At 45.9% G+C, this 22,157-nt stretch overlaps 1 pseudogene; it reads left to right on the top strand.

Annotated features, from left to right (window-relative positions):
- The first annotated feature begins 18,674 nt into the window (after window positions 1–18,674).
- Window positions 18,675–21,089, top strand: LOC122756632 (annotated as a pseudogene).
- Window positions 21,090–22,157: the final 1,068 nt, after the last annotated feature.

Raw genomic sequence — 22,157 nt, forward strand, 5'->3', positions numbered from 1 at the left:
CAAAAGTGCCCCATCCCATTGCAGCAGGGTTCCCCACCAGGCAGCTAGGCTGATGTGTCCCCTTATATTTATATTACTCATATTCGTAAAGGCTTTCTCTAATTTCGTATACTACTGTAGCAAAAAACAACTGATTTCGTGATAGTGTTTATACCCGTTACTCGTAAAGTAAAAGGGTATACTAGATTCGTTGAATAGTATGTAACAGGAAGAAGGAAGCATTTCCGACCATATAAAGTGTATATATTCTTGATCAGGATCAATAGCCGAGTCGATCTGACTATGCCCATCTGTCCGTCCGTCTGTCCATCCGTATGAACGTCGAGATCTCAGGAACTACAAAAGCTAGAAAGTTAAGATTAAGCATACAGACTCCACAGACATAGATGCAGCGCAAGTTTGTCGATTCATGTTGCCACGCCCACTCTAACGCCCACAAACCGCCAAAAACTGTCACGCCCACACTTTTTAAAAATGTTTTAATATTTTTTCATTTTTGTATTGGTCTTGTAATTTTCTATCGATTTGCCAACAAATTTTTTGCCACACTCACTCTAACGCCCACAAACCGCCAAAAACTGTCAGTGTTGAAGACTCTCCTTCGAACTTCCACTAGCTGAGTAACGGGTATCAAATAGTCGGGGAACTGGACTATAGCGTTCTCTCTTGTTTTATACTAAATTATTTTACATAAGCTGACAGCAATTATTATAATAAAAATAACAAAACAATTCAGCAACCGAATTGTTTACCTCCCTTTTACCATTATTACTCTGAATTTGGAAAAGTAGGGTTAAGTCGTAAAAACTATAATTCTCCCAAAATCGTAAAATGTGTTATTTTAAATTACAATATTCTGAACAAAAATTATTGCTGGACTCACTTTAAATCTCTTTTCAAAGTAAGTCATTAATAAAAAAAAAATAATTTTGTAAGGCAAAAGTAAATAATTTTTTGTACACACAACAGCTGTTCTTAACAGCTAAATTCTTTGTAGTGGCGCCATCTATTAAAATTTCTAGAATGCATCGATTATGAATGCGTACATTAATTATTATTGTAATATTCTGACTTTCAGAAAATTGTTTTGGCGAGAAAAAGTGGGTAAATTTCCCATAGTGGGTGGATGTGCAATTATAACTATATTCTGTATTTAATGTTACCAGTTCCAAATTCTGCAAATTTAAAATGTTCAATGTGTCGCCAAAGTCAAAACTGACCTTGGTAAAATAGCCATTTCGCGTATCTATTCTGAACCAAATTTTCAATGTTCTGTCGACGACTTTAAATAAATAAATTCATATTTGCTTAGGATTGGAATAGTTACCAATGTCTCCGGGGGGTTGAAACTCAACCACCCGCAGAAGAGCAATCGCAGCCTACGTTTACAGTTCAAATATCCAAGTTATTGCTACAGGAAGGGCAACGCATTAATCATACAGCCAAAAAATCCCAAAAGCCATTGACTTTGATCTCTATAGAGGGATTCGCTATATGAGTGTCTCTCCATCACGGAAAGCCTTGAGCTTACCTTTAATCACATACAATTGATCATAAAATTAAGAGTCGCTGCGCAAAAAATCTCTCACAAGCCTCAAATCCTTCATCAAAACGCGAGCCTTCCACGTTTCCAAGCAGCGGTTAACCAGCTTGTCAGCCTTATCATGGTACTAAGCTCTCCCGGTGCCATCAATGACGCTGTCGTGTTGTTTGCCCGGGACATCCATATTGATTCCGAGTCCGCAACGTGTGGACACATCTCCAACTCCTCCACCTAAGGCTCTTTTAAAACCTAAGGTTATGGACTTGATAAGGTTGATAAGATCATTTGGTCGCAGATGTATGGGATCCTATGACCTCGTCGACAAACTTATTATCGTCGAGCTGAAGATATCTAATTCTTAATACCAAACGTGAATATTTTATTGAGATGCCCCGCAACGCTGACACTATCAATCCGTACGGCTTCAACATATGGAAATCTACACGGAATATGAAGCGACAGCTTCTTCAAAAAATTCCCGTATAGAAAGCCTACAGTACACGGTGCAGGTCCGACTCGGAATTCTTTTGCAGACAAACTACAGAAACGCTGTGAGTCGCGAAGAGTTTGAACAAACACTGGCCCTCCTTAATGGGCCGTATCGGTATCGACCGATAAGCTCTTTTAGTAAAATATTGAAAGTAAGAAGCGTGCAGGATGCCATTCGCGGCCATTAGGTTTAGTTTTTGCTACCAACTTGGGACCTCAGAGCAAGCGCATCCTGCATCCAAATAAGAAGCATTGCTTCAGACTCGAATGTCATGAAGTGCAAAGTGCACATAATTGCATAGAGAACAGATCAACCAAAACAGGGTAGCCTCCTTGGTGACTCCTCCGATGTCCAAAAGAAGGCTTAAACGACCTGGCGGTCTTTGGACAAGAATATGAATTGTCTCTCTAAATCTAAAGCAGTTGAACTGGAAGGGGCGGATAATTTAAAAAAATACGGACTTTGGTCGTCGTCGTTTCGCTGTTGTTGTTGTCGGAGTTGTTCCAGTTCAAAAGAAAGTAGATGACGTCAGATTAATAATAATCTTAGACCTTACCAAAAGAGTGCCGCGGAGCGCTGAACTTTATGCTCTATGGTTACCTCAGGTTGATACCAGACCCATCTCGGAACGCGGATCTGGTTGAGTTCGGAATACTCATCTAAGAACGATACTCCTGGATCACGATGTCATATTGCTCTTTTAGGGGAAAGTCTCTTTTTAAACGATTCTCGTTTCTAAAAAACTGAGCTAACGCTTCGTGCACCTCGAATATCCTAAATTGGATCCAGAATTCTGGGGGCCACAGAACGGGAGCATCACCACGTACCTCATGTTTGCGTCTTTCTTCGTAGTTTGGATGAAGTTCCTCTCGCAATAGGAATCGGACTCTTTTACCATCTTGACTGAGAAGCGAGTCGAGCGAATCGGGGTCGCCTTTTAGGGGAAAGTCTCTTTTTAAACGATTCTCGTTTCTAAAAAACTGAGCTAACGCTTCGTGCACCTCGAATATCCTAAATTGGATCCAGAATTCTGGGGGCCACAGAACGGGAGCATCACCACGTACCTCATGTTTGCGTCTTTCTTCGTAGTTTGGATGAAGTTCCTCTCGCAATAGGAATCGGACTCTTTTACCATCTTGACTGAGAAGCGAGTCGAGCGAATCGGGGTCGCCTTTTAGGGGAAAGTCTCTTTTTAAACGATTCTCGTTTCTAAAAAACTGAGCTAACGCTTCGTGCACCTCGAATATCCTAAATTGGATCCAGAATTCTGGGGGCCACAGAACGGGAGCATCACCACGTACCTCATGTTTGCGTCTTTCTTCGTAGTTTGGATGAAGTTCCTCTCGCAATAGGAATCGGACTCTTTTACCATCTTGACTGAGAAGCGAGTCGAGCGAATCGGGGGCACCTGAGTCGTGAAGGATGAGACCCCTTTCGGATTACCTTAGTAAATCGGCACCGTTAGCACCCACCCGAAAATAGTTTCTTGACCCAGGAGCGAGCCGTAAATATTTTGTCGGGTACCATCCATCATAATGGACGGTTGAATGTCGACCCCGATCATAATATCAAATTGAGAGCTCTCAAAAATGCCCAGCGGAGAGCGGGCAGGTCCTTCAAAGAACTCCGGGGTATCGGATAGGAGTGCAGTTTGCATGCTAGTTCCGGAAGGATGTACGTGGTGTCTACTTATAGACCCGGCTTATTCGGAGAGCGGATCCCAAAATGACACAGCTTCGAGGACTTCGTGGAGGCAGAATGATTGGCCCGGAGACTTGGGTCCGGGTATTACGGAGTTGCTACTTAACCAGGCGTTCGAAAATGAACATTGCCTCGGATCCCGAGTCGATTAAAGCTCGGTACGGTAGTTCTTCCCCAAATGACACACGTCAATGATTGCCGTGCTCAGTTAAACGGCTAAAGTGCCGGAAGCGAAATGCACTTGACCAAAACGCTGAGCCATGACCACACGAGCGACCGCTCTACCACACGAGCATCCGCTCCACAAATAATAATAATGCACTTGCCCAAATTGCTGACCTAGCGTCTGCGTCACTTCCGCGATTCTTCAGCAACGAGGCCTCTGTCGCGACCGACGACAGCGACAACGTTTTCTTAGGGCCAGAATAGGGTACATTAATTTAGTCTTAAAATTATAATGAACTAAAACGGACGGTTTTTGACCGCTCAAATAAAGAACAAATTTGTTATTAACAATAAGTAATCTGTTGTCGCGTGTACAACAAAACTAAGTTCGTGTTAAGAGCGGAAAAAATTCTGCACAGTGACGGTTACAAATCCACGGCCGAAGACCACCTGGATCACGTGGTGCGCGGGTTCGATAGATAACTTCTTTCGAACAGAGGTTGTTTACCTGGGTTCTATAGTTAGCCGAAAGGGCTTAATGTTGTGTCCGGAAAAGATTCGGAAAGTCGTCGACTGACCACCGCACCGAACCGCTGTGTGACTCGCACGGCTGGTCTGGCAGATAGTCATGGCGTTGTCCACATTGTGGCCATTTTTATTGTCGGCTTGGTTTGGCAAGCTCGCAAAGTTAGTGGGTTTTAAAACGTATGCTTTTCCGTCTGGATTATTTTTTCATAGAAAAAAAGACCGCTTACTTGGAAATTATATTTAGCAGTATCATGTAATTCCAACAGAAGCATGACGTCAATATGATTGTCATAAAGTAATTGAGTTGTTGGGAGCGTATGCCACGTATATCTCGTACATCACTGCCTTGTGAAGTGAGTTTAAGCCGCATGTTAGTCAAGTTTAATTTAGCCCTAGCTAAGCACCTATTTAGATAGAATCTGGTAATACTTACTTTGGGCAGCTTTCGGCATCAGCTTTTTAATTAAAGTTACGTCTGAGCACAGGTCAGAAACCCGAAAACTAGGCACGAGCGAAGTGCTCGTGACTTTCTTGCGGGCTACGCTGCCATAACCCTCGGGCTTACCCTTGGATAACTGTTTGATAATCTATTAACTGGCCAATACGATATCATCTACCTACGACTACCTAAAACTATAACTGACTATGTGGGCTTCTCCGTTAGTACGGTTCGTACGGTTCCGTACACGGTTAGATTTGTCAAAAGAACTAGATGCCACTTTGACAAAACCAAGTTCGTCAACCTAGTTTTTGTTGAATGGGACCGGCTGAAAATAACAAGGAAGTTCACGATATTAAAACACTTTGTGCAACGGGTTCAGGTACAAATCTCTTACAAAAAGTGTGAAATCATAATATGCCACCGGTGCCAAGCAATTTGACACTTCAAAAATCATTGCCAAGAGCTTCCTAACTCCGTCAGATGTAGTTTGTAATATGGTTTGGAGGCCTGCTTGAAGGATTTTAATGCACTGAAATGTATTAAGTGTGGCGGAAATCATACAGCCTATAAAGGATGTGTTGCTTGTCAGCAGAATCGACGCAAAAGTGCCCCATCCCATCGCAGCAGGGTTCCCCACCAGGCAGCTAGGCTGATGTGTCCCCTTATATTTATATTACTCATATTCGTAAAGGCTTTCTCTAATTTCGTATACTACTGTAGCAAAAAACAACTGATTTCGTGATAGTGTTTATACCCGTTACTCGTAAAGTAAAAGGGTATACTAGATTCGTTGAATAGTATGTAACAGGAAGAAGGAAGCATTTCCGACCATATAAAGTGTATATATTCTTGATCAGGATCAATAGCCGAGTCGATCTGACTATGTCCATCTGTCCGTCCGTCTGTCCATCCGTATGAACGTCGAGATCTCAGGAACTACAAAAGCTAGAAAGTTAAGATTAAGCATACAGACTCCACAGACATAGATGCAGCGCAAGTTTGTCGATTCATGTTGCCACGCCCACTCTAACGCCCACAAACCGCCAAAAACTGTCACGCCCACACTTTTTAAAAATGTTTTAATATTTTTTCATTTTTGTATTGGTCTTGTAATTTTCTATCGATTTGCCAACAAATTTTTTGCCACACTCACTCTAACGCCCACAAACCGCCAAAAACTGTCAGTGTTGAAGACTCTCCTTCGAACTTCCACTAGCTGAGTAACGGGTATCAAATAGTCGGGGAACTGGACTATAGCGTTCTCTCTTGTTTTATACTAAATTATTTTACATAAGCTGACAGCAATTATTATAATAAAAATAACAAAACAATTCAGCAACCGAATTGTTTACCTCCCTTTTACCATTATTACTCTGAATTTGGAAAAGTAGGGTTAAGTCGTAAAAACTATAATTCTCCCAAAATCGTAAAATGTGTTATTTTAAATTACAATATTCTGAACAAAAATTATTGCTGGACTCACTTTAAATCTCTTTTCAAAGTAAGTCATTAATAAAAAAAAAATAATTTTGTAAGGCAAAAGTAAATAATTTTTTGTACACACAACAGCTGTTCTTAACAGCTAAATTCTTTGTAGTGGCGCCATCTATTAAAATTTCTAGAATGCATCGATTATGAATGCGTACATTAATTATTATTGTAATATTCTGACTTTCAGAAAATTGTTTTGGCGAGAAAAAGTGGGTAAATTTCCCATAGTGGGTGGATGTGCAATTATAACTATATTCTGTATTTAATGTTACCAGTTCCAAATTCTGCAAATTTAAAATGTTCAATGTGTCGCCAAAGTCAAAACTGACCTTGGTAAAATAGCCATTTCGCGTATCTATTCTGAACCAAATTTTCAATGTTCTGTCGACGACTTCAAATAAATAAATTCATATTTGCTTAGGATTGGAATAGTTACCAATGTCTCCGGGGGGTTGAAACTCAACCACCCGCAGAAGAGCAATCGCAGCCTACGTTTACAGTTCAAATATCCAAGTTATTGCTACAGGAAGGGCAACGCATTAATCATACAGCCAAAAAATCCCAAAAGCCATTGACTTTGATCTCTATAGAGGGATTCGCTATATGAGTGTCTCTCCATCACGGAAAGCCTTGAGCTTACCTTTAATCACATACAATTGATCATAAAATTAAGAGTCGCTGCGCAAAAAATCTCTCACAAGCCTCAAATCCTTCATCAAAACGCGAGCCTTCCACGTTTCCAAGCAGCGGTTAACCAGCTTGTCAGCCTTATCATGGTACTAAGCTCTCCCGGTGCCATCAATGACGCTGTCGTGTTGTTTGCCCGGGACATCCATATTGATTCCGAGTCCGCAACGTGTGGACACATCTCCAACTCCTCCAACCCACCTAAGGCTCTTTTAAAACCTAAGGTTATGGACTTGATAAGGTTGATAAGATCATTTGGTCGCAGATGTATGGGATCCTATGACCTCGTCGACAAACTTATTATCGTCGAGCTGAAGATGTCTAATTCTTAATACCAAACGTGAATATTTTATTGAGATGCCCCGCAACGCTGACACTATCAATCCGTACGGCTTCAACATATGGAAATCTACACGGAATATGAAGCGACAGCTTCTTCAAAAAATTCCCGTATAGAAAGCCTACAGTACACGGTGCAGGTCCGACTCGGAATTCTTTTGCAGACAAACTACAGAAACGCTGTGAGTCGCGAAGAGTTTGAACAAACACTGGCCCTCCTTAATGGGCCGTATCGGTATCGACCGATAAGCTCTTTTAGTAAAATATTGAAAGTAAGAAGCGTGCAGGATGCCATGGGCGGCCATTAGGTTTAGTTTTTGCTACCAACTTGGGACCTCAGAGCAAGCGCATCCTGCATCCAAATAAGAAGCATTGCTTCAGACTCGAATGTCATGAAGTGCAAAGTGCACATAATTGCATAGAGAACAGATCAACCAAAACAGGGTAGCCTCCTTGGTGACTCCTCCGATGTCCAAAAGAAGGCTTAAACGACCTGGCGGTCTTTGGACAAGAATATGAATTGTCTCTCTAAATCTAAAGCAGTTGAACTGGAAGGGGCGGATAATTTAAAAAAATACGGACTTTGGTCGTCGTCGTTTCGCTGTTGTTGTTGTCGGAGTTGTTCCAGTTCAAAAGAAAGTAGATGACGTCAGATTAATAATAATCTTAGACCTTACCAAAAGAGTGCCGCGGAGCGCTGAACTTTATGCTCTATGGTTACCTCAGGTTGATACCAGACCCATCTCGGAACGCGGATCTGGTTGAGTTCGGAATACTCATCTAAGAACGATACTCCTGGATCACGATGTCATATTGCTTTTTTAGGGGAAAGTCTCTTTTTAAACGATTCTCGTTTCTAAAAAACTGAGCTAACGCTTCGTGCACCTCGAATATCCTAAATTGGATCCAGAATTCTGGGGGCCACAGAACGGGAGCATCACCACGTACCTCATGTTTGCGTCTTTCTTCGTAGTTTGGATGAAGTTCCTCTCGCAATAGGAATCGGACTCTTTTACCATCTTGACTGAGAAGCGAGTCGAGCGAATCGGGGTCGCCTTTTAGGGGAAAGTCTCTTTTTAAACGATTCTCGTTTCTAAAAAACTGAGCTAACGCTTCGTGCACCTCGAATATCCTAAATTGGATCCAGAATTCTGGGGGCCACAGAACGGGAGCATCACCACGTACCTCATGTTTGCGTCTTTCTTCGTAGTTTGGATGAAGTTCCTCTCGCAATAGGAATCGGACTCTTTTACCATCTTGACTGAGAAGCGAGTCGAGCGAATCGGGGTCGCCTTTTAGGGGAAAGTCTCTTTTTAAACGATTCTCGTTTCTAAAAAACTGAGCTAACGCTTCGTGCACCTCGAATATCCTAAATTGGATCCAGAATTCTGGGGGCCACAGAACGGGAGCATCACCACGTACCTCATGTTTGCGTCTTTCTTCGTAGTTTGGATGAAGTTCCTCTCGCAATAGGAATCGGACTCTTTTACCATCTTGACTGAGAAGCGAGTCGAGCGAATTGGGGGCACCTGAGTCGTGAAGGATGAGACCCCTTTCGGATTACCTTAGTAAATCGGCACCGTTAGCACCCACCCGAAAATAGTTTCTTGACCCAGGAGCGAGCCGTAAATATTTTGTCGGGTACCATCCATCATAATGGACGGTTGAATGTCGACCCCGATCATAATATCAAATTGAGAGCTCTCAAAAATGCCCAGCGGAGAGCGGGCAGGTCCTTCAAAGAACTCCGGGGTATCGGATAGGAGTGCAGTTTGCATGCTAGTTCCGGAAGGATGTACGTGGTGTCTACTTATAGACCCGGCTTATTCGGAGAGCGGATCCCAAAATGACACAGCTTCGAGGACTTCGTGGAGGCAGAATGATTGGCCCGGAGACTTGGGTCCGGGTATTACGGAGTTGCTACTTAACCAGGCGTTCGAAAATGAACATTGCCTCGGATCCCGAGTCGATTAAAGCTCGGTACGGTAGTTCTTCCCCAAATGACACACGTCAATGATTGCCGTGCTCAGTTAAACGGCTAAAGTGCCGGAAGCGAAATGCACTTGACCAAAACGCTGAGCCATGACCACACGAGCGACCGCTCTACCACACGAGCATCCGCTCCACAAATAATAATAATGCACTTGCCCAAATTGCTGACCTAGCGTCTGCGTCACTTCCGCGATTCTTCAGCAACGAGGCCTCTGTCGCGACCGACGACAGCGACAACGTTTTCTTAGGGCCAGAATAGGGTACATTAATTTAGTCTTAAAATTATAATGAACTAAAACGGACGGTTTTTGACCGCTCAAATAAAGAACAAATTTGTTATTAACAATAAGTAATCTGTTGTCGCGTGTACAACAAAACTAAGTTCGTGTTAAGAGCGGAAAAAATTCTGCACAGTGACGGTTACAAATCCACGGCCGAAGACCACCTGGATCACGTGGTGCGCGGGTTCGATAGATAACTTCTTTCGAACGGAGGTTGTTTACCTGGGTTCTATAGTTAGCCGAAAGGGCTTAATGTTGTGTCCGGAAAAGATTCGGAAAGTCGTCGACTGACCACCGCACCGAACCGCTGTGTGACTCGCACGGCTGGTCTGGCAGATAGTCATGGCGTTGTCCACATTGTGGCCATTTTTATTGTCGGCTTGGTTTGGCAAGCTCGCAAAGTTAGTGGGTTTTAAAACGTATGCTTTTCCGTCTGGATTATTTTTTCATAGAAAAAAAGACCGCTTACTTGGAAATTATATTTAGCAGTATCATGTAATTCCAACAGAAGCATGACGTCAATATGATTGTCATAAAGTAATTGAGTTGTTGGGAGCGTATGCCACGTATATCTCGTACATCACTGCCTTGTGAAGTGAGTTTAAGCCGCATGTTAGTCAAGTTTAATTTAGCCCTAGCTAAGCACCTATTTAGATAGAATCTGGTAATACTTACTTTGGGCAGCTTTCGGCATCAGCTTTTTAATTAAAGTTACGTCTGAGCACAGGTCAGAAACCCGAAAACTAGGCACGAGCGAAGTGCTCGTGACTTTCTTGCGGGCTACGCTGCCATAACCCTCGGGCTTACCCTTGGATAACTGTTTGATAATCCATTAACTGGCCAATACGATATCATCTACCTACGACTACCTAAAACTATAACTGACTATGTGGGCTTCTCCGTTAGTACGGTTCGTACGGTTCCGTACACGGTTAGATTTGTCAAAAGAACTAGATGCCACTTTGACAAAACCAAGTTCGTCAACCTAGTTTTTGTTGAATGGGACCGGCTGAAAATAACAAGGAAGTTCACGATATTAAAACACTTTGTGCAACGGGTTCAGGTACAAATCTCTTACAAAAAGTGTGAAATCATAATATGCCACCGGTGCCAAGCAATTTGACACTTCAAAAATCATTGCCAAGAGCTTCCTAACTCCGTCAGATGTAGTTTGTAATATGGTTTGGAGGCCTGCTTGAAGGATTTTAATGCACTGAAATGTATTAAGTGTGGCGGAAATCATACAGCCTATAAAGGATGTGTTGCTTGTCAGCAGAATCGACGCAAAAGTGCCCCATCCCATCGCAGCAGGGTTCCCCACCAGGCAGCTAGGCTGATGTGTCCCCTTATATTTATATTACTCATATTCGTAAAGGCTTTCTCTAATTTCGTATACTACTGTAGCAAAAAACAACTGATTTCGTGATAGTGTTTATACCCGTTACTCGTAAAGTAAAAGGGTATACTAGATTCGTTGAATAGTATGTAACAGGAAGAAGGAAGCATTTCCGACCATATAAAGTGTATATATTCTTGATCAGGATCAATAGCCGAGTCGATCTGACTATGTCCATCTGTCCTTCCGTCTGTCCATCCGTATGAACGTCGAGATCTCAGGAACTACAAAAGCTAGAAAGTTAAGATTAAGCATACAGACTCCACAGACATAGATGCAGCGCAAGTTTGTCGATTCATGTTGCCACGCCCACTCTAACGCCCACAAACCGTCAAAAACTGTCACGCCCACACTTTTTAAAAATGTTTTAATATTTTTTCATTTTTGTATTGGTCTTGTAATTTTCTATCGATTTGCCAACAAATTTTTTGCCACACTCACTCTAACGCCCACAAACCGCCAAAAACTGTCAGTGTTGAAGACTCTCCTTCGAACTTCCACTAGCTGAGTAACGGGTATCAAATAGTCGGGGAACTGGACTATAGCGTTCTCTCTTGTTTTATACTAAATTATTTTACATAAGCTGACAGCAATTATTATAATAAAAATAACAAAACAATTCAGCAACCGAATTGTTTACCTCCCTTTTACCATTATTACTCTGAATTTGGAAAAGTAGGGTTAAGTCGTAAAAACTATAATTCTCCCAAAATCGTAAAATGTGTTATTTTAAATTACAATATTCTGAACAAAAATTATTGCTGGACTCACTTTAAATCTCTTTTCAAAGTAAGTCATTAATAAAAAAAAAATAATTTTGTAAGGCAAAAGTAAATAATTCTTTGTAGTGGCGCCATCTATTAAAATTTCTAGAATGCATCGATTATGAATGCGTACATTAATTATTATTGTAATATTCTGACTTTCAGAAAATTGTTTTGGCGAGAAAAAGTGGGTAAATTTCCCATAGTGGGTGGATGTGCAATTATAACTATATTCTGTATTTAATGTTACCAGTTCCAAATTCTGCAAATTTAAAATGTTCAATGTGTCGCCAAAGTCAAAACTGACCTTGGTAAAATAGCCATTTCGCGTATCTATTCTGAACCAAATTTTCAATGTTCTGTCGACGACTTCAAATAAATAAATGCATATTTGCTTAGGATTGGAATAGTTACCAATGTCTCCGGGGGGTTGAAACTCAACCACCCGCAGAAGAGCAATCGCAGCCTACGTTTACAGTTCAAATATCCAAGTTATTGCTACAGGAAGGGCAACGCATTAATCATACAGCCAAAAAATCCCAAAAGCCATTGACTTTGATCTCTATAGAGGGATTCGCTATATGAGTGTCTCTCCATCACGGAAAGCCTTGAGCTTACCTTTGATCACATACAATTGATCATAAAATTAAGAGTCGCTGCGCAAAAAATCTCTCACAAGCCTCAAATCCTTCATCAAAACGCGAGCCTTCCACGTTTCCAAGCAGCGGTTAACCAGCTTGTCAGCCTTATCATGGTACTAAGCTCTCCCGGTGCCATCAATGACGCTGTCGTGTTGTTTGCCCGGGACATCCATATTGATTCCGAGTCCGCAACGTGTGGACACATCTCCAACTCCTCCAACCCACCTAAGGCTCTTTTAAAACCTAAGGTTATGGACTTGATAAGGTTGATAAGATCATTTGGTCGCAGATGTATGGGATCCTATGACCTCGTCGACAAACTTATTATCGTCGAGCTGAAGATGTCTAATTCTTAATACCAAACGTGAATATTTTATTGAGATGCCCCGCAACGCTGACACTATCAATCCGTACGGCTTCAACATATGGAAATCTACACGGAATATGAAGCGACAGCTTCTTCAAAAAATTCCCGTATAGAAAGCCTACAGTACACGGTGCAGGTCCGACTCGGAATTCTTTTGCAGACAAACTACAGAAACGCTGTGAGTCGCGAAGAGTTTGAACAAACACTGGCCCTCCTTAATGGGCCGTATCGGTATCGACCGATAAGCTCTTTTAGTAAAATATTGAAAGTAAGAAGCGTGCAGGATGCCATTCGCGGCCATTAGGTTTAGTTTTTGCTACCAACTTGGGACCTCAGAGCAAGCGCATCCTGCATCCAAATAAGAAGCATTGCTTCAGACTCGAATGTCATGAAGTGCAAAGTGCACATAATTGCATAGAGAACAGATCAACCAAAACAGGGTAGCCTCCTTGGTGACTCCTCCGATGTCCAAAAGAAGGCTTAAACGACCTGGTGGTCTTTGGACAAGAATATGAATTGTCTCTCTAAATCTAAAGCAGTTGAACTGGAAGGGGCGGATAATTTAAAAAAATACGGACTTTGGTCGTCGTCGTTTCGCTGTTGTTGTTGTCGGAGTTGTTCCAGTTCAAAAGAAAGTAGATGACGTCAGATTAATAATAATCTTAGACCTTACCAAAAGAGTGCCGCGGAGCGCTGAACTTTATGCTCTATGGTTACCTCAGGTTGATACCAGACCCATCTCGGAACGCGGATCTGGTTGAGTTCGGAATACTCATCTAAGAACGATACTCCTGGATCACGATGTCATATTGCTCTTTTAGGGGAAAGTCTCTTTTTAAACGATTCTCGTTTCTAAAAAACTGAGCTAACGCTTCGTGCACCTCGAATATCCTAAATTGGATCCAGAATTCTGGGGGCCACAGAACGGGAGCATCACCACGTACCTCATGTTTGCGTCTTTCTTCGTAGTTTGGATGAAGTTCCTCTCGCAATAGGAATCGGACTCTTTTACCATCTTGACTGAGAAGCGAGTCGAGCGAATCGGGGTCGCCTTTTAGGGGAAAGTCTCTTTTTAAACGATTCTCGTTTCTAAAAAACTGAGCTAACGCTTCGTGCACCTCGAATATCCTAAATTGGATCCAGAATTCTGGGGGCCACAGAACGGGAGCATCACCACGTACCTCATGTTTGCGTCTTTCTTCGTAGTTTGGATGAAGTTCCTCTCGCAATAGGAATCGGACTCTTTTACCATCTTGACTGAGAAGCGAGTCGAGCGAATCGGGGGCACCTGAGTCGTGAAGGATGAGACCCCTTTCGGATTACCTTAGTAAATCGGCACCGTTAGCACCCACCCGAAAATAGTTTCTTGACCCAGGAGCGAGCCGTAAATATTTTGTCGGGTACCATCCATCATAATGGACGGTTGAATGTCGACCCCGATCATAATATCAAATTGAGAGCTCTCAAAAATGCCCAGCGGAGAGCGGGCAGGTCCTTCAAAGAACTCCGGGGTATCGGATAGGAGTGCAGTTTGCATGCTAGTTCCGGAAGGATGTACGTGGTGTCTACTTATAGACCCGGCTTATTCGGAGAGCGGATCCCAAAATGACACAGCTTCGAGGACTTCGTGGAGGCAGAATGATTGGCCCGGAGACTTGGGTCCGGGTATTACGGAGTATTTCTTCAGCAACGAGGCCTCTGTCGCGACCGACGACAGCGACAACGTTTTCTTAGGGCCAGAATAGGGTACATTAATTTAGTCTTAAAATTATAATGAACTAAAACGGACGGTTTTTGACCGCTCAAATAAAGAACAAATTTGTTATTAACAATAAGTAATCTGTTGTCGCGTGTACAACAAAACTAAGTTCGTGTTAAGAGCGGAAAAAATTCTGCACAGTGACGGTTACAAAGAACAAAAATTCGAGACAGACTCCCGGGTACACAAACAATTTGCCGGTCGACTCGAAACATAAACAACATAAAATAAAACAAAACTACCACCCTGGCAATAATAGATCCGAGTTGATCCTGCTCTGAATTGTAAGGTACGACCGCAGCTCGCCCTTCAACTGAAGTATCCGGATCCCAAGTAGCCAAAGAGTAAAAAGGAGTTAGTCTGGACCACCGGGAAGGATGCGATCAACATTTTAATGTAAGACAAGATTAAGAAAAAATATATAAAACATTTTTAAAACAAAATATTAAGAATCTTGAATAAAAAAAATAAAATAGAAAAATAAATATTTCTGTATCCTGCATACCACAAAAAATAAAGTAATAGGTCACCCAGACGCGGTACTAGAATCTTATAATGTGCCGTTGGATTGGGCCTCCATATCCAGATGCTCTGCATTATGCAGGTTTATACATCACGTTTATTGATGTAAACACTTTAGAGCATTATATGACAACAATGATGAAAATTAGACAAGCGGTAGAAGAGTATTATCAGGAGATTTACATCCATCTATCTCTGATAGTTAACAAGGTAGGATGTATGGAACTGTCTAAGGAATCTAAAAGGGTCATGACTCAGTTCTATAGGGACAGGGCCCTAGATACTTTTGTTTGGGGGAGACTTACCTAAGCTTCTGGGTATTAAAAAACCACAAGAAATGCCCCAAGCAGTGTTTGAAAAGCTGCAGTCGAATTAGCAAAAGTATAAATATTTTAGCTTTTCGCTGCTTCTGCTGCGAGCGATATCAGAAAGTGAACAATTGCTTCTGCTCCTGAAAAATAAGAAGTCGCAGTCAAAGCATAAGTAAAAATCACGCAGCGACTAATATCAAAAATCAGCAGCCGTCGCCGTCGCCGTCGCCGTTTTTCGTTTTTTCCCTTTCTGCTTTGCTATTGCTTTTGATCGTAGACGTAAGTCACTGCTGCAGCTACCGACGACTTTCGGAAGTCGTCAGAAGTCGCAGCAGCATAAGTCGGCGCCTTCGACTGTTTGCTGCTTTTGACTTTCGTTGCTATTGCTTCTGATCAACAGTCGCAGCAGCGTAAGTCGGTGCTTTCGACTGTTTGCTACTTCTGATTTTTGCTGCCGAGCAGCATAAGGCGACAGACGCATAAGGCGACAAATTCATTCAGTAGCCGCGACTTGTATTTAACTACGAATGACTAAATTTTTTGGAAATTGTTTATAGCGTACTTCTTTTACTTTTTTTTGTTCCCAAAAAAACAAATCATCTGCCAAATCATATCGAAATGGAACCTAACTCATGCCATTTGATTTGAAAAATGTCCCAGCAACTTTCAATCGTTGCATAAATTTCGTCCTAAAACACCTCATAAACAAACATTGCCGTGTATTGCAAGTTAGATAAATGTGCATTTATGAAAGAACAAATTGTTGAATATCGATTATGTAGAATATCGAGTATTCTTTTGTTTGTAAGTGTCGCGGATCGAATATTGTTATCGATATGCTAGTTAGTATTTTTGAGAAGTCCGAATGTGGAGGGATTTGTAAGCCCATATGTGTCTGGGCACATTGTTTTTCGCAGCCAGCGACAAAGAGACGCAAGAAGCGTCATTTGTGGAGACCGCAGCCAGCGGTCAGAAGGCGCAAGGAGCGCCAAGCATCCGTGGCCGCAGCCAGCGGCACGAGGCGTCAGAGACGCCATTTTGGACGCGCAGAGGCGCCGCCATTTTGGAGCTGGGGAAGATGCAGCATTCCCCCAGGAAGAGTGCCCGGCTGAGCGGAGGGGAAGCCACCCCTATAACAACAGTGAGTCAGCAGCCAGCCAGTAGTGGAGCAGGAACTCGGACGCGGGTGAACATCACGGCGGCGTCGATTCCTTGCCCGGCCACTACGGTGACTACAGTAGCTTCCCAACCTAGAAGTACTGCTGTCACAGCTGCGAGTTCAGTACCGGAGGTGAACCAGCCCCTCGCGTTGGAACTCATGGAGAGGATCGCAGCGTTGGAGAGGGAGCTGGAGAAGGCTAGATCCCTGGAAACTGTGAGCACCGCCAATTGCGCGCCAATCGCAGTTGGCCCAAGCGCAGTTGGCGCCAATCGCAGTTGGCCCAAGCGCAGTTGGCGCCAACAGTGGAGCGTCGGGGCGGCCGCCATTTTGGAGCGACCAGCCAATACCCACATCTAACGGAGAGGCCTTACATAACGGGGTCGGGTCGGTGCCATACAACGGTGACGGTGCGAGCGGTGCGGCCTGCACGCTGCCGCCATCTTCGAGTGGACCGCCATTGCTAACGACTAGCAACTATTTTGTGGAGCCACTGTGTGCAACAGGCACTGCGCAGCCAGCGCATGGACTCGTGCTACCGGGCGTGAGCATCCACAATGCGGCAACAGCATCGCCACTTGTCGGATCCTACGCCGCGACGACGCCGAGTGGAATCCAGGGAGCATATGGGCCAAGGAAGCTTCCGGACTTCCCTATATATGGAGGGCAGCCCGAGGAGTGGCCGATCTTCAGCTGTGCGTTCGTGGAGACGACCCGAGCGTACAACTGCACGGACCTGGAGAACAACCAGAGGTTGTTAAAGGCGCTGAAGGATGAAGCGCGCGAGGCAGTGAAGGCGCTATTGATTCATCCAGGGAATGTCAGCGCCGTGATGGAGCAGCTGCGCTTTAGGTTCGGCCGACCGGAGCAGCTTATACGCAGCCAGCTCAACAACGTGCGAGAGGTGCAGCCAATTTCGGAGCACAATTTGGCGAAGATCATTCCCTTCGCAACCCGAGTGAGTAACCTCGCGGCCTTCTTGCAGTCAGCGAAGGCGGAGCAGCACCTGGGGAACCCAACCCTCATGGAGGAGCTTGTGGCCAAGCTGCCAACGAGCAAGCGAGTGGACTGGGCCAGGCATGCTGCAACGATTGCGCCCTTTCCCACTGTAGTCCACTTCAGCGCGTGGCTACAGGAGTACGCAAACGTGGTGTGCACGGTTTTGGACGTCGAGGGAAAGGAGCCGAGGCGTCGACCATAATGAATGCGATCAACAGGATGATCGGCATGGAGGTTGTCCCATCTGTGGAGGACAGCATGGAATATTGAACTGCAGAGAATTTATTGGAGCTTCGCCACAGGAAAGGTGGAGCAATGTGAAGAGGCATCGGCTCTGCTTCAATTGCCTGCGAAGCGGGCACACGGCTAGATCCTGCTATACGCAAGGTGAGTGCCAGATTAATGGATGCCGAAGGGAGCATCACCGTCTGCTACATGGTGCGGACGAGGAGCGAAGGCCGCTGCAGCGAGGTGGCTTCAGACGCCACGAAGGGAACCAGCAGCCAGCAGTTTCCAGACGCAGCCCGGCCAGGAGGCCTTCGCTACGAGATGGTCACAGGGACCAGAAGAGGAACCGGCAGCCAGCCGTTCCCAGCAACAGCCTGGAGAGAGGAGCTCCGCGTGAAGCGGGAGCGCCCATGCAGAGGAATTTGAGCTGCGTTGACGCCGAAGGAGGCCGTCTACTGTTCCGTATACTGCCGGTTACGCTGTACGGAGCGGGGCGAAAGGTGGATACGTATGCGCTCCTAGATGAGGGATCCTCCGTCACGATGATCGATGACGAGCTACGAAGGGATCTTGGAGTGCAAGGAGAGCGTCGGCAGCTAAATATCCAATGGTTTGGAGGTAAGGCAACCAGAGAGCCTACCAACGTGGTGAGTCTGACGATAAGTGGAGTTGGAAAGCCCACTCGCCATGTATTGAAAAACGTTTATGCCGTTTCGAGTTTGAGTTTGCCGATGCAGACATTGAGCCGACGAGATGTCCAGGGCGTGCACAGGGATGCGCGTCTGCCGATGAAGCCTTACAGCAACGTGGTGCCGAAGCTGCTCATCGGCCTGAATCACGGACATCTGGGGTTGCCACTTAGGACGAGGCGGTTCGCTCGAGAGGGACCGTATGGGGCCGCAACCTAGCTGGGCTGGGTTGTGTTTGGGCCTGTAAGTGGGCAACCGACCACGCCGTCACCGAGGTCCTGCCTACTTGCCGGGTCAGTGGATGACGCGATGGAAAAATGGTGGAGGACTACTTCGACATGGAGAACTTTGGAGTGAAGCCCGCGCCGCCGGTCGCAGCCAGCGACGATGTTCGGGCCCAAAGGATACTCGAAGACACCACGGTGAAAGTGGGGCGTCGCTACCAGACGGGATTACTCTGGAAGGACGACCACGTTGTGCTGCCACCGAGCTATGAGATGGCGTACAGGAGGCTGGTCAACGTCGAGAAGAAGATGAAGCGCAACAAGCCGTTGGCGCAGGAATACGATCGGATTATAAAGGATTACGTGTCTAAAGGATACGCGAGGAGGCTGCAGCCGGAGGAGGTCGCGGTAAGGAGCGATCGCCTATGGTATTTGCCACATTTTGGTGTCGAAAACCCAAACAAGCCAAAGTTGGAGGAACCTCGCTAAACTCGGAGCTGGACAAAGGGCCTCAGCACTATAAGCCTTTGCCAGCTGTGCTCTTTCATTTCAGAGAGGGAGCCGTCGGAGTCTGCGGTGACATCAAGGAGATGTTCCACCAAGTGCTGATCCGACCCGAGGATAGATGTTCCCAACGATTCCTCTGGAGAGATGGCGACGACGAGAGAGATCCGGATGTCTATGAGATGAACGTAATGACGTTTGGAGCAGCCTGCTCGCCGAGCGCTGCGCATTACGTGAAGACTATGAATGCCCTGAAGTATTGGGATTCGGATCCGAGAGCGGTCCAGGCCATCACCGACTACCATTATGTCGATGACTATGTGGACAGTTTCGCTACAGAGAGCGAGGCTATCAGCGTATCTACCCGATTGAAGGAGATACACAAGGATGCTGGATTCGAATTATGCCAGTTTTCATCCAGCTCACCCACCGTGGAGACGGCTTTAGGACCTGGTCGAGTCAAGAGCGTCGGATGGGGTGAGGCTGAAGAGAAGATCCTCGGAATGCGTTGGCAAGTAGCAACAGATGACTTCAGATTCAACGTGGAGTATCATCGAGTGCCAAGCAGCGTCCTGAGTGGAGATCGAGTCCCTACGAAGAGGGAATATTTGAGCCTGGTGATGTCAACGTTTGATCCCCTAGGATTCCTGTGCTGCCTCATGGTTACAGCGAAGCTGCTGCTGCGAGAGATTTGGAGGCAGAAGATCCAGTGGGACGAACCACTACCGGAGGAGTTAAGCAAAGCCTTTGCGATTTGGCGCAAAGAGATGGACGCCGTGGGACAGTTCCGATGTCCGCGCCAATATTTTGGGCGTGGAGCAGTCCGGGCCGTAGAGTTGCACGTCTTCGTGGATGCTAGTCAGGCAGCATTCGCGGCGGTGGCCTATTGGAGGGTCACATATGAGGACGACGACGTGCAGGTGAGCTTCGTGAGTACGAAGACGAAGTGTGCCCCAATGAGAACGATGACGATCCCACGGCTGGAGCTGCAGGCAGCAGTTCTTGGAACCAGGCTGATGAACACTGTCAAGGAGGTGCACAGTGTGGTCATCACGGACCTGGTGTTATGGACGGACTCTAAGACGGTGCTGAGATGGATCGGCAGCACCCACCGCCGGTATAAGCAGTTTGTTGGCAACCGAGTGACGGAGATTTTGGAGTCGTCGAAGGTTTCCCAATGGAGATGGGTGCCTACAGCCGACAATGCGGCTGATGATGCGACGCGGTCGCAGAAAGGAGTCGACCTTAGCCAGGAATCAAGGTGGCTAAGAGGACCTGCATTTTTGAAGCAGCCAGCAGCCAGCTGGCCGGGGCCTGAGGAAGGAACTGAGCGTGTTCCCGATGCCCCTGATGAAGAAGAGATGCCCAGTGAGTTTGCATTAGTTGCGGCAGACGATTTTGTTATTCCGTTTCAGAGATCCTCGAGTTTCAGTCGCCTGGTGAGGACCACAGCCTGGGTCCTACGGTTTGCGCGCTGGTGCCGCAAACAGCGAAACGAGCTCGAGGAATACGGCCTTACTGCAGCAGAATGTAAGGCCGCGGAGAACCTGTTGGTCAGACAGGCACAATTGGAGTCGTTCCCCGACGAGATGAGGTCGGCGGAAACTGGACAGGACGTCGCTAGATCGAGCGACATTCGAGGGTTGGTGCCCTACCTAGACGAGGACGGGATTCTGCGAGCTTACGGCAGAATTGATGCCGCACTGTGCATCGTATTACTGTCACACAGGCACAGTCTGACAGAGCTGATTGTGAGAGACTTCTACGTCAGGATGAAGCATCAAAATGTGGATGCTACGATTGCGGAGATCCGGACAAAGTTCTGGGTCACAAAGATGAGGCGTGTGATGCGGAGAGTCATCTAATCGTGCAACGAGTGCAAGTTGCAGCGAGCGCGGCCGATGCCGCCGATAATGGGACCCCATCCGGAAGACAGACTGGATGCGGGTGGATGGCCATTCAAATACACAGGACTGGACTACTTTGGGCCACTGCTGGTGACTGTGTCCCGTCACAAGGAGAAGCGTTGGGTCGCCTTGTTTACGTGTTTGACGACAAGGGCGATTCACCTGGAGCTGGCGCATGACCTGTCGACGGATTCCTGCATAATTGCGATCAGGAACTTCGTCTGCCGTAGAGGGCCAGTATATAGACTGCGCAGCGATAACGGCAAGAACTTCGTGGGAGCTGACAGGGAAGCCAGGCGCTTTGGTGACGTATTCGAGATGGAGAAGCTTCAGAGTGAGTTGTCAAGCAGAAGCATTGAATGGGTTTATAATTGTCCAGCGAACCCGTCTGAGGGCGGAGTTTGGGAGCGCATGGTGCAGTGCGTCAAGTGAGTACTGCGTCATACACTGAAGGAAGTTGCGCCGAGGGACCATGTATTGGAGAGTTTCCTGATTGAGGCGGAGAATATTGTAAACTCGCGTCCGCTCACCCACTTGCCTGTGGATGCGGACCAGGAGGCGCCGTTGACGCCAAACGATCTACTCAAGGGAGTAGCCAAGCTGCCGGATACGCCTGGATTGGATGCGGAGCTGCCCAAGGAGGGTTCTACGAGGAAGCAGTGGAGGATTGCTCGCCAGTTACGAGACCGTTTCTGGAGGAGGTGGGTCATGGAGTACCTGCCTACGCTTGTGCGCCGCGAGAAGTGGTGCCGCCGAACGGAGCCCATCCACCAGGGTGATATGGTCTTCGTCTGCGATCCTGCCTTGTCCCGACGAGAGTGGCGCAAGGGCATCGTGGAGGAGATCTACAGCGGAGCTGATGAAGTCGTCAGACGCGCTAAGGTGCGCGTGAACGACAACGGCCTATCTAGGACAATGATGCGACCCGTCTCTAAACTTGCAGTTTTGGATTTGAGTGAAGCGGTTCTTCACGGGGTCGGGGATGTCGCGGATTTGTAAGCCCATATGTGTCTGGGCACATTGTTTTT

Source organism: Drosophila santomea, unplaced genomic scaffold (assembly GCF_016746245.2).
Source record: "Drosophila santomea strain STO CAGO 1482 unplaced genomic scaffold, Prin_Dsan_1.1 Segkk83_quiver_pilon_scaf, whole genome shotgun sequence".
Lineage (NCBI taxonomy): Eukaryota > Metazoa > Arthropoda > Insecta > Diptera > Drosophilidae > Drosophila > Drosophila santomea.